Raw genomic sequence first — 13915 nt, 5'->3', positions numbered from 1 at the left:
CGTCACATACTCTCGTTCAACATGATTTCATTATTGCCTAACGCAACGCGATAATTAAAAGCGGGTTTTCTCAACAGAAAGTTAAAGAGTTAAAAAAATAGAATGCCAGATACAAAATACCCACTTCTTTGTAAAACTTTTAATATTTTTTGAAAATATCGAAGTACCCATCTAATTTTGTACGAATGCCGTGAAAAAAGTACAGGTAGTGCAGATTAATATTCGATGACATTGTTTAGCGGCGTTCACTTTATCGGAGATTTTATGCTGCAAGACTAGGCACTTCTTTGAATTCGCACCAAATACAGCGCATCAAATCTGCAACGTCATTATCGCTTTGCAATTTTGGGCACATCGAAATTTTGCTTACTGCGATCCTGCTGCAAAGGTCACTCGCTCCACCTGACGTTTCGGTCGGTTACACAGGCACCTCCACTTAAAGCCATCCCGCAGAATTTCCTTTACCATTATAGCCACCTTCCGTTACCCTATTAAGAGCTGCGCTCTGATATACCAATATATACAGTAGTTTCATTTTCTTAGTTAGTTCTCCTAGTTAGTGTCCTGGTTAGTTCAGTAGATTGTCCGTAGTACCATACGAACAGAACCATTCTTTAAGCCACTGCCCAACTACCAAAAAACTAGTGATGTGCTACTAAATAAAACTAAATAAATGCTATTTAATTAGTAAAAGCTTCCCTAAAATTAAATGTGTAGTAAACAGTAACGTTTTACAGGTAAAATTAGTAAAAGTAAGTAAGTATTCAGCTACAATAGTAAATAGTAAGTAAATAGTAAGATTTTGCTTTCACTAAATAAAAGATATTTACTAATTTATTTACTAATCGCATTTTAGCAAATAACCAGAAGACTCGTTGCTGTACAGTACTGGGGCAGGTTCATCATTAACGGTGTTGCACACTAAAGTTGGTGCCTTAACAGACGGTGGTATTGCTGTTCACGTAAACGCAATGTACCGCCAACCCGAAACTGCGGTTAGGTTACGTATAATCTTAGGAATTTGAAATGCAGCAGCATGGCAAGCTGATTGTGCAGCACAGTTGTACTGCTTGATTTTGCGCCTTTACAGTCCGTAGATTCGCATAAAGCCATAAAGTATAGTATATTTGATTCCTTCATGAAAAGCGCAAGCGTCCCAGTTCTTATAACAGTGAATTAAAAATTGAAATAAATTTATTTAGTATAATTAGTAAGTAATTGGTTGGGAAAAATGGAAATAGTAAGTAATAGTAAGTATGCGAAAAAGTTTGGGGTTAATAGTAAGTAATAGTAAGTAAAAGTTTCGGACGATTAGTAAATAGTAAGTAAGGTTGCAGGAAACTGTAGTAGCACATCACTACAAAAAACAGTCACACGATAAAACGGAGCAAACAGCCGGCACGGATAAAGCTCTCAAAATCAAACTTGAGCTACTGCGGCGCCTGCGCGAAAAGGCAGCTCCTTGCTGTAATTATTCGTAGAGGTTGTACGCCGCGTAAAATGGCCAAACTTTTGTCGACAATCCCACAAAATAATATTTTCTCTTTGCTATATATGATATTTAAACAATCGGCAAGAAAACTAAGTACACAACCGGCGACAATTTAAAAAAAATTTTTAATTAAGTTTTTCGTGAGTTCGTTTCTTAAAAAGTACCTCGAGCATTAAATAATTACTATATTTTACGAAGGAGCCGATTGGGCGTCGATCGGTGATGGCAAGCTGGTATAAAGCCGGTGACGGCCGCCGTGTGCATCGGACCGTACATGGTTTTCGAGTCCATTGGATCGCCTTCGAAAAATAAGGATCACTTACCATTTAATTCAGAGTATAATTTCGTTTCTAATTTATTTTTTTGTTCCAACGTAATTTGAAAGGCACTAATAACATTTAATTAATTAGTAATTAGTTTAATATTTTAAATTATAATGCAGTAAAGCAGTGATGCGCGATCTGCAGGTTATACAGATATACATAATTAAATTAGAACAAGCTGAGCACGGATGAATATTGGCTTGCGACTATCTCAGATTACAATATGTTGCAACATGGTTAGAACATAAGCTGTTTCCCTGGAAATTTGCAAATTAATAAGCACACGAGCGCGAACCCGCCCATGTTAGCCCAAAGGCATTCATGGTAACAAGCTTCTGAGTGACCACTGAACTTGAGGTTTTGCAATTTGCCAACGACGATTGGTCTTAGAACACCCCGATCGGTAGGTTTCTAAAGTATTTTAAAACAGGAAAATTGGATGAGTAGAAGCTGAGATCACCGGCGCCAAAGGAGAGGGGCCGAAATCCTGGCACAGATAGTTAGTATTCATATAACAACATTCGATTTTGTATTTATGTAATTACACAATTACTGTATTTCTTTAACGACGCCCAACTTATGCATCTAGCCGTGGAGGGTTTCCGGGTCCAGTGGGCTGCCTATAATTAACGTCATGTCTACGCGCGAGAGTTTTTTGGCGCCACTATTTATGAAAACAATTACGTAATACATTTCGACATAATTTCACCTCTAGAGTTGTTTATATTGCATTATGATTGTCGCATCAGTCAATTTGCAATCACGTCAGTAACACCGCAGTCGTTCGGAAACCGGTAGGCATTCCCAACCGGCGAATTATAGGCAGTACATCATCTGCCGTTACTACAACATTATTTTTGGTCACAGAAGTTTTGCTTCGGGCGTTTCTTCCCTGTACTCGAGGAGGAGGTGTCAGTGCTCCTGTTTGTATTTTATCCAAGAACCACTGCCGAAAATCCTCGTCCCGGACGTAATTTGCGCTCTGGATCTGTTTCCCCTACAGAAGGTCATACGCGTACGCAAAAGAGTATAGCAAGCAGTTGTTACTGCCGGGAGACTGGGACCCGCACGCATAGCGGGTGTTTCTCCTGGACGCGGTGGACTGTGGGGTATCCGGGCAACCGTTCGGCCTGATCCACGCAAAGCTGTTTTCACAGTCAGAAAAACCTTTCTATTCGGTTTGTCGTGTTGTTGCCAAACGTCCGGAGCTCACGCCGCTTTGACATGGACCACATCGCCGCATCCGGTGCCCAGTTTTTCGTGATGACAGTGCCGGCTGTCCCGCTCGACCGACGTGAAGCGTTAACAGTGCTCGCAATAATCCTCGGTGGCACGCGACTGAGGATTAGCTGCTCCACGGTCTTCTCCTCCGTGTCGGACAGCCGTCTCCTTTCCGGGAAGTGCTGTGCTATCGCCTGCAACAACTCGTGATTGTGGTCTTCTGCAGCCGGCACGTGGATGACTTCCAACATTCCGTTGACCAGCTTCAGACGGATAGCTGCTTGACAATCGCTCTTCAGAGTGGTAGTGATAGACTTTTCGTCGGAAGTGAGCCTCGCCGATGAGGACGATACACGCCGGCTTTCTGCATACCAGTTTCACTGAACTGTACGGGAAGGTGTCGTGCACTGGGTGCGTTTTCGAGGCCTTTGCATTGCCACCGGGATTTATGAAGACCTGATGAGTGGATTCGCTCCATTCTTCGACTGCACGTAACGCCGCCGGGTAGGATTCGAATTTACAGGTTGTCATGACATGACAAATATGATAATCTACATGTCATGACATGACAAATATGATAATCTACAAAGTTTTAAGGTAAATTATATTTTGTTATTTTCAATTTCGTTCCGCCCGAAAACTCTCGCGCGTAGCCAAAACTCATAGCGCGAGATGCTCTCGCGCGTAGCCATTTCGTATAATTATATGAATACTAAACATCTCTTGCAGGTGTTTGGCCTCTCCTGCTAGACCGCGGTAATCTCAACTTCTACTCATCCGATTTTCCTGCTTCAAAATGTTCTAAGAACCTCTCGGTCTGGCGGGTGATCTAAAACTAATCGTTCTTTGCTAAATTTAGAACCTCAAGCCCAGGGGTCACTCAAAAGCTTGTTACCATGGATGCCATAGGCCTAACATGGGCTGGTCTGTGTCAAGGGTATTAAATTAGAACCAAGAACAGCTTTGGCATCGCCTCTGCGTTTCTCGTGTTTTATCTACATCCGTAACCTCTTATACATGCTAAGCAGACGACCACGATGATCGGGCGAACGGATGGTCCGATTTTGACGCGGTAAAGTGCGCCGGAATCGTCGCAACGTCGCGAGTGACATAGGAACACTGCGAATATTGTGCGCCTCAAGAGGGCAAGACAGCCCCCAAAAAAACGACTTGTTGCTATGGGCCTCCATAGACATACATGAGCTAACGCAGAGCGACAAAGACAAATCGCGCCTTTCGGCCTCGCTTCGCTATCAATTCATGCAAAAATTGTAAATGCGCAACAAAATACCATTATGAACCTGGCGTTTCAAAATACCTAATCATCTCAGGTTCTGTTAACTAAGCTTTCTTAGATGTCTTCGGATTCTTAGATTTCTTAGGTTTCTTAGGTTTCTTAGGTTTCTTAGGTTTCTTAGGTTTCTTAGGTTTCTTAGGTTTCTTAGGTTTCTTAGGTTTCTTAGGTTTCTTAGGTTTGTTAGGTTTCTTTGTTTTCTTGGGCTTCTTAGTTCTCGTAGGTTTCTTATGTTTCTGAGAATTCTTAAAATTTTCTTATGTTACTTAGGTTTCCTCAGATTTGTTATACTTTCAGTTTTCTTGAGCGGCCGGAATTAAGGTAGGGCGAAAGTTCGAAACTAAGAAGCGGCACAAAAGTCATGTTCGGATGTAGATCCCGTAAACTGGTTATATGAATACTAAACATCTCTTGCAGCCCTTCGGCCTCTCCTGATTGTAACGCATGATCTCCGCTTCTACTCAATCGATTTTTCTGCTTCAAATTGCACACGAATCCTCCCAGTTTGGGGAGTGTTCTTAGACTCTTGACCTTTCGCCATCGCGATCGCGGGAGGCCCAGTGGTCACTGAAAAGCTTGTTACCATGGATACCATAGGGTTAAGATGGGCAGCTCTAGTGCCACGGGCATGATAAATCTGAACAAGAAAAATTTTCGGCTCCACCTCTGCGTTTCTTGGGCTCCCCTGACTGAGTGAACACTTAACAAATCACTTCGCCCACTGATAAGACACTACAGTAGCTTCTCAGATTCAGTCGGATTCAGTAGAATAAGCAGAAACTTAGCAGGTGAGCCATGAACCAAAAAAATTTAAGGGACAAAAGGTCATTACTCGACGATTCTCACCGCAGGCAACCATACTGAATAAGTAGCTTCTGGCTTTGCCATTCTGACTTTGCAACACAATCCAACACATGCAGATACGACGTAATTTTAAATAGTCGTTAGCCAATATTCATCCGTGCTCATCTTGTTAAATAACAAGTAATTCAGAATTAAATTCAAAAATTCAGTGTAATATGTAACCCATTATTTAGCTCTTAATTCAGCAGTTAAATTCATCAAGGATGTAGTTTATTTATCAACGTAATTATTCTTATAACCTGCAGCGAATTCAGCAAACTGGAGACATTAATATTAGCATTTCTTACTGAATACCTGTTTAACTTAGCTTCTAAATTATTTTCTAATCCAGCAGTCAGTTTGTTAATTAAATTCTGTAGTGTTAATGGGAGAAATCTGATATTAATTTCTGCGTCTAAGTAGTGTGATCTTATTAGCAGAGAAACAATAAAATAATAAAAAACATCGCAAGCCTGTTTTTAAATTTGTTATGAATGCATTTAGAATCATGGCAGAATTACCGTAAATTCCATCGCACAACGTTAAACTCCACACGCCATATAGGGCGTTTCCCGACAAGCGCAAATTGATAACTGAGCTTAAATAAACATGAACAAATAAATGCAAAAAAAAGGAAAATAGCCAAAAACCATTATCAGTTATTTTTTTAATAAAAAGTAACAGATACACGGAGTAACAAGGACACCGTCAGAATTATTACCAAAAAATGAAAAAAAAAACATTTAAAAAAATTGAATAAATACAGAAGATAATAAATAAATAAAATAAATAAAAAACAACCACAAGACATTTGATGGCTGCTGGGGTTAATTACGAATTACGAAATAAAATAACAGCCCCTTACCGGCGAGAGATCATCAGCACGCATCTGGGGATTCTTCTCGGTTTAACAATCACATTTCCATTGAGAACCGTCATTTTCTGAAAACAAATTAATGCAGAAAATATTATATTCACACCGATGACACATCAACGACTGTGTGCTGAATTATAACTCCTAATTACATTTTTTTAAAAGATTTTACTTCTCATACTTACTTAATACTTTTAGCGCTATTTTTATGATTAATCAACATCAAACCGGGAGTTTCAAACACGGAAAAATTCCCCTAACAAAATCGGATTAATATATTAAAACAACTACATCTATTCAAACAAATAAAAAAATGATAAATCAGCGAATAAATAAATAAAAAATGTTGCTAAAATAATACATAAATTATTGATAAATAAATAAATAAATTAATGATAAATCAGTCAATAAATAAATAAAAAATATTACCAAGAAAATAAATACTGTAGCCGCTAGATGAAGTGGCTCCACTTTTAGATCCGCCCGCTGCCTGCACCTGGCCGGGCATTGAGCACGAGCCTTCCTCCCACCGGGAGGCGCGCACTTTGCTTTTCGATATTAGTACTGTTACTAACTGTTCTCTGCCCCTGCCAGGGGCACCCCAAAAACCACAACAAACAAGAATTATAAATCGAAAACTATCAGAGCTGTGACATTATGCTCTTACAATAATTATCGTACGTTGCTAAAATTAAGAAACTCATTAAAACCTGTAGAACGTCAGCATCAGAGTGAAAATTGTTTGAAATCAAACACAATTCTGCACGGAGCAATGTGTGTATATTGGGCCTGCATTTTCCCGTATACCAGACTCTGTGGAGCCACTTCATCTAGCGGCTACAATAAATGAATGATAAATCAGCCAATAAATAAATAAAAATTTTTGCTGGACGGTACCACGGCAGAGCCGTGGTACCGTCCCGCCGGTGGCGGCCGTGGTCCCGTCGGTAGCGGCTGATATGAGGAGACGTGCTGATTTTTGCAGCACGTAACGTGCTGCACAGCTTCCATGGTAATTTCTCGTAGAGCCGTGAGCCGAGAGGCACGTAACGTGCTACACGGCGGTGCACGTCTCACGACTCAGCCGCCCGTTGCTGCCGAGTTCGTGTATTACGTAGTTGTCTGTTTATAGATTTTCCTATGAATATTAAATATTTCTTTTGAAAACAGAAATAATATTTTTTTGTGATGTTACATTCGTCGTTATGTTGTGTTCATTTTGTTCGAGTGTGTTCGTTGATTGTCCGTGGTTTATTAGCGCCAGCACTGGTAGCGGCGGCATATATGCACACTTATGCACATGCACTGTATGCACACTTGTACGGTACCACGGCTCTGCCGTGCCACCGTAACAAGCGTGCCTATATGCAGCCGGGCTTATTAGCGCCAGCACTGGTAGCGGCTGCATATATGCACCTTTGTACGAATGTCTCTGCAGCACGTCATTACGAGAGACGTCTGGAGACCCCCTGATTATTACTACATCCCGCTCTGGGACATAAATTTGGTATGCAGAGAATTATTTAGTGTCATCAAAAAATTGCCACTGGATACAGTCTGAATATCAATGCGATACACCAAACTGAGCATTAGCAGACCTGAGCGCAGCTGTCATGGTTAACGCTGCTAGTTTTGGTTACTATAATAATCACACTGCGTGTTTAAGTTGACACTAAATGTCACTCATACCGCAACCACATATTATGGGAACACTGGTAGTGGTGTGCCACCATTTCGACCCGTGACACAAGGACCCGACATAAGGCAGACATTCAACTATTAAGTAACAGAAATTTGCAAATTTTGCGACCACCTCTATGCATTTGTCAACTTTATGGCTTTTCCCATGTACGTACTATCATACTGTGTATGGATGGGTAACGCCAGTCAGACCCACCCTTAAGCCGTTACGGAATGGTTGAACGCCACCTTAGGTATAAGCTCTCGGCATTCCGCTTATTACTGAGTAATTCTTGTAAGCGAAATTATTCGTGTTAACCTTCGAAAAGCGAAGGTTTCATATATAAATAGTTGTGCCAAGATCACATACCTAGTTTTTCCTTCTCAACAGAAAATCGAAAACAAAAAAATTCGTCATGGTAGGTTCACAAGTATTGTAGTTGTAAATTCACTACCTTAAGTTACCGATTAAAAATGGCAAGGTATCCTTACCTAATAAAAGGTTTTATCATCGAAGAATTTAGCCTAACGCCAATCACCGCTATCCATAGTTTTCGAAGTCGTTAACGTTTCTGTCAGTCTAAATCGCTTCTCTTTTGCTTTGTGACAACGCTCTTCCCACCTCCGATTTCAGTTACATTTGCAAAGGTATGTTGTATTACCGCAGATTTTTGTTTTCGCACTGTAACAAGCATAGTTGAAAGGAAAATTATTCGTTTTATTGCTAATCGATATCTTGCCCTTTGATGTCCAGCTACTGGATAGCGGTGATTTGCGTTAGGCTAAATTCTTCGATGATAAAACCTTTTATTAGGTAAGGATACCTTGCCATTTTTAATCGGTAACTTAAGGTAGTGAATTTAGAACTACAATACTTGTGAACCTACCATGACGAATATTTTTTGTTTTCGATTTTCTGTTGAGAAGCAAAAACTAGGTATGTGATCTTGGCACAACTATTTTGTACACGCCACTCAGTACGGTCAGCGCTGATGCCGACTAACCACATCGCACACAGCCTTGCGGGCCATGCACTCGCAGCCTGAACTCAGAGTGGTCACCCATCCAAATCCAAACCGCGCTCGATGTAGGCTATTTTTCAAAATCCGAAGATTCATCCATTTAGCTACACGGAGTGTGGCATATTCGCGGGGGCGATGCTGAACAGCTGCCAAGAGGACCGAATCATTTTGACGCAACAATCTCCGAGCCAAAATGTGATGGATAAGCTGATGTACCGGCCGCTACTTGGGAAAGATGCAAGTTTCCGGTGCGATGTGCCAGCCGATATTGACTGGCGCGAAGTGATCTAGTTGCACCGGGACAGGCCGGTGTTTCAAGCAGGGGCGGCCACTGTTCCGGGATGCCATCACGGGCAGGCCTATAAATTTAGTCGCGAGAACCGCACCCTCATCCTCCAGATTTACAATGTTACTATGGGCTCCCGATGATCCATGCAGTGCGTCGCCGCACCAACCGGTCTCGCCCACACTCCCCGCCACGTTGTGCAGCCCTTCATGCTGCTGCCGTTGATTGCGTCTCAGCAACGTCTTCTACGAGGAGCACGACACTTCCTTTCGCGAATGCAGCCGTGGGCGACCGCGTTAGGGCTGCACTGCACTCTACCATCTGATCTGACGCCAGACCGGGCGCATCATCACCGGGCCCCAGGATGGGCCGTACGGGTCTCTGATGCCCGCCAGAAGACCCACTCACAGTACACTGCACACGCCACCCCCCAACCGCCCCGGCGACCTGGCCAGTAGTATCTTCAACTTTCTCGCTGCTAAATTGAACGATACGGGAGATGTGCAGTTCTTGTTCCGTCCGCATCAGGGTACTCAAGAGTGGATAATCTACACGAGGACGATGTCTCCCAACACTGACATCCTGTAGCGATACTGCAAGCGATGACGATCGATGACAGACATTATGTATTTACCTAAAATAATACCGTCATCTAGAGTAAGAACGGGCTTTTATAATACGGTTTCGGGTTACAAAGTTACACAAGTACGGATGTACCCTACCGTGGCGGCTCCGGGTACATAAGCGCCGCGTTGCCCTTCCAGTGGATTAAAGCACGAGTGCACTGCCGTCGGCTGATGGTCATGGGTGGCGTTGTCTGTAGTACGGTACTTAGTGTACCGGTATGATACTAGTACATACCGTAAGTTGTAGAATCATTTCGACAGCTTAATACGTATACCAGTTGAACTGAAAATGTTTTGATAATTCCAACAAAGATTATTTCTGCTGAGACTTTCATACTGTACTGTTACGTACTTCCGCAGACATTATAAGTTTTGTTATTGTGCAATACTGAGTCTGCAATAATCAGCTTCGTGACATCAATAGAAAAAGGGTATTTCTAAAACGCGTTAATCGAAATGGCAATACTAATCAAGAATAAGTACGTATATACATATAAGCGTGTCCCGTAATTTCCATCGCATCAGAACAGCGAACATCACAAATTTACGTGTTGCGCGTAAATCCGTACTACGGCGCGCCACGCCACACTGTTTAAACACGTAACATGCATTTGGCTGGCTGATAGCTTGGTACACGCCATATAATTCAATGAGAATAACAGTAACTGCCTGGCGTAAGGTGGCTAAGAAACGGTCGGTGTGGTAATGGACAATCTAACTACGGAGCGGATTTAGGCAATCAGATAAGCGTAGTGACGTGGCCATGTTTCAAGCGCAAATTTCGCGCTAGCTGTACCTTTACGATGGAAATTACGGGACAAGCTTGTACATAGATATACACACGTATATATAGACGAAGGCATGTCAATAGCGGTGCTGTATTTTCAGAGTAGGTTTATAGACTTTGTTAAAGGGATGAAAATACTTTTAAGAATGAAAATGAAGGAAACATGAGAGTTCACTAATAAATAATTTTAGAAATTGGTTAGAAATTAATCGTTTTCTTTGTCCACTTACAGAGTAGCACTAGCTTCTAAAACCGTCAGGGAAATACTTTGCTTCGGCCAAGGCGTTCGAAGTTCCGAAAACGCACTGTACTACAATTTACCACGTTGAATCACAAGACTTAAATGCTGAAAAGTAACAAGGTGAGCGGCTTTCTCCAGCTCAGGTAAACAGCTTTGTGCCGATTTCCTTTAACTTAACGGACCCGCTACAAAAAACACCAAAAGTTTCTCAAGCAAGCGGGACGAAGTGAGCACTACCGCAAGACTGTACTTTCGGTTCTTGTTCACATGCAGAGATATTTTCGTAGTTTTAATGCTGCAAAAGCAAAAGGAACCAACAAATTCGCTGTGCACGGAAAACAATAGTTCATAAAAACAACAGCCTTTAAAACAGCTGTGAAGTGCAAGTAACAGACAGCAAGTTGCTTATGATCGGAGCCGAAATATTTTGAAGACTTCTTTGGCAAGCGATCCTAGTTGACCGAAAAAGGCATTCTTTCCCGATTGTACGATGCGACGGTTATGTGGTTACCGGCCACGAGCGAATGCTCGTCTGCGGGTTCTTACAGTCAATTATTGTCAGGTACATTTCGCCCATATCAAGCTGCCGGCTACTTGATCGCGGCAAAAAAAGCTAACGATATAATAATTATGTTATATTATATCGTTACTGTTTTGCCGCGATCAGGTAACACATGCTGCGAGTCCATCCACTGATAGTCACAGTGACAATGCAACTGGTGTGCGTGAGTCGCGTGCTTTTCCGTGCGTGAGACTCCATTTCGCGTGCTTTTCCGTGCTCTCGTGGCAGCCACCAGTGTTCAAGCTGCAAAGCCTGCAGTTCACTCAATTCCGCAAATGCATTCCGCTCGATGAATTCGATGGTCGTCGCATGAAAAACGATACGTCGTAGCAATTACATACTAGGGCGAATAGTATTTCACGCGACGGAAAATGCGTTTCTGACTTTCCAAAAAATCTTCCTTGAGGATCTTTTGCAACTAGCTCTGATATAGTCAAAACTTCGAGTAGTCTAGGGAAACTGTTGTCTCTAAGACTATTAAAGACGTGCCGATGCGGCGTCGGGTTTACATGTCTTAGTTCAGTATGTAAGCGTGTCTCAATCTACAAGCAAGAACGAAGAAGAAGTTTTGCATGTGAAAATCCACAATCCACAAGCTCAAACTGACCGCTTCATGAGCATACAAGAAAATTCAGTATATTTTCTGGTAGGAGCATAAAGCAGTCAGTTTGAGAAAAAACAAAACTAAAAAATAATTAACCGCTTCCGGGCGATTTTAGAAGATGCCGGCGAGGGTGAGCTCATCGTCCGGCCTGGCATCTGATTGACAATAAATGGAAACCGTGGTTCCCGCCGATGTCCGATGACGCTGACAGTCCTGCAATCCGGATGACCGGTACAGCCACGTCCGGTAGCTATGAGAGGCTGTTCCGGGTGCAGAGTGTATCCATACACTAATTTTGTATTGGACTTGCCTTCTGAAAAAAGCACCATAGTTGCATAAGTACGTGGTTCCCAATTGGTTTCGGCACGCCTTATTTACGGACTGCTTTAGGGTCCCAAAAGCAATCCGTAAATGAAGGTGTGACGAAACATCATGGCTGCTGAACAAGACCGCATCCAGAGCAGTAATGGCATAAAAAGGCGACGCAAACTTCTGCGCTAGAAGGCTTTTACGGCCGTTAAGCGCTCTGAAACCGACAGTGGCGAAACAGAACTACTGCCGTCAAACATAAATATTAACTGAAATTTTTCTTGAAGGAGCGAACATACAACACAACGCACATATCGCCCATCTGCAGCCGATCGACCGTGATAGTGGTTTTATCGACTTCGATCAGATTGTTTACCGTGTGGAGCAGCAGAAAGGCACCACAAACGAACAAAGACATGCTAACTTAAGCGCTAAACCCGTGTGAAAACCGGTAAAAACTTGAACTTAAACGGTGGCTTGATCTGTATCTAAAAAATTACAGTAGATAGCATCACTTCAAGTCGAAAACATCCTGGATTAAATGCTTATAATATTTTCCTGTTTGTCGATCAAGTGAATTTTCACGGCGAATCATAAGAAGCAACGGCTATAATGCACGGTCTACAGACCGTATCTGGCTTGCTGCAAAAAATATTTATCGTTGCTGTACTTTCACGAACAAGCTTGCTTTCGGGTACTACGAAACTCACTTGTCATCGTTTTGCGGCATTTTCTTGCAACATGGCTGGTACGAAAAACTGCAAATACAGTCAATGGGAAGTTGGGATCATAATGGAAATTTGGGAAAAATAAAATTCCATGAGATTCAAATGCAAACAGTTGCACCAATTGTTTCGTTGAAACCGATATTTTGAGATTTCATATAAAAATGCACATAATTGCGTGTACTTGCGAAATGCGAAATGACCGGGCCTTCAATTAAACATGTGGTACGAGGCAAGGTTATGGCGTCTGTTCTTCCCCACCTCCTTATACAATTATTTACTGTACCATTTTACCATATTATTGATAATAAGCGTGATCTCCTACGTTATACACAACGGAGAATACGGTCGAATCTTATCAAATTCAATGATCTTTACTGTACACGCACATGATAGATACTTCGAATACTGCCTTATATGGGCTCGCCTTATATTACTCTCCCTTATCTGGGCTCCCGGCTAGTTAGCAATGCCCGTCAAATTGTCTTTATCGGATTTATAGCAGAACCTTTTTCTACTTTTTTCAGCCGGATTAACCAGTGAGCACACCAAAGAATTACGAAATTTCACATCTCAATTTTGTTTACACATATTATTTATATATATGTTTCGTTAATTTCAACCGGATTTGCCAATGAACAAACTGAAAAATGCCGAAATTTCATATCAAATTAATATTTTTTGATTATCAGATAAGCATTTCAAATAAATCAAAATTTTCAGTCAGTCATAACACTGATAACAGCTGCGAAAGTGTGAGTGATAACGTAACCGCCCATGTAGAGGGTTGCTAATATTGCCCGGGAGCCCAGATAAGGGAGAGTAATATAAGGGGAGCCCATATAAGGCAGTAATCGAAGTACTGAATCGCTGAAACACCACTTCAGCAGAACGCTGAGAATTAAGCATACTCGTAGAAAACAAACGTCTTTAGACACGGATAACTACGGAAGATAGTTCAAAACAATTGCATAAACACTTGTTTACCGGTGAACGCAACTGTACACGTACGTGACTTCGCGTCTG

General features: G+C 41.9%; 1 long non-coding RNA gene across 1 annotated transcript; it reads right to left on the bottom strand.

Annotated features, from left to right (window-relative positions):
* Positions 1 to 11739: 11739 nt before the first annotated feature.
* Positions 11740 to 12405, bottom strand: LOC129588852 (uncharacterized). Its single transcript, XR_008690530.1, has 2 exons — positions 12306 to 12405; positions 11740 to 12168 (listed from the first exon to the last, which is right to left on the bottom strand). It is a non-coding gene; the product is annotated as an uncharacterized LOC129588852 (long non-coding RNA).
* Between the last annotated feature and the right edge of the window lie 1510 nt (positions 12406 to 13915).

Source organism: Paramacrobiotus metropolitanus, unplaced genomic scaffold, assembly GCF_019649055.1.
Source record: "Paramacrobiotus metropolitanus isolate TYO unplaced genomic scaffold, Prichtersi_v1.0 Parri_scaffold0000031, whole genome shotgun sequence".
NCBI classification, from domain to species: domain Eukaryota; kingdom Metazoa; phylum Tardigrada; class Eutardigrada; order Parachela; family Macrobiotidae; genus Paramacrobiotus; species Paramacrobiotus metropolitanus.
Note: the sequence above shows the minus strand (reverse complement) of the source record. Positions and strands in the feature narration are given on the sequence as shown.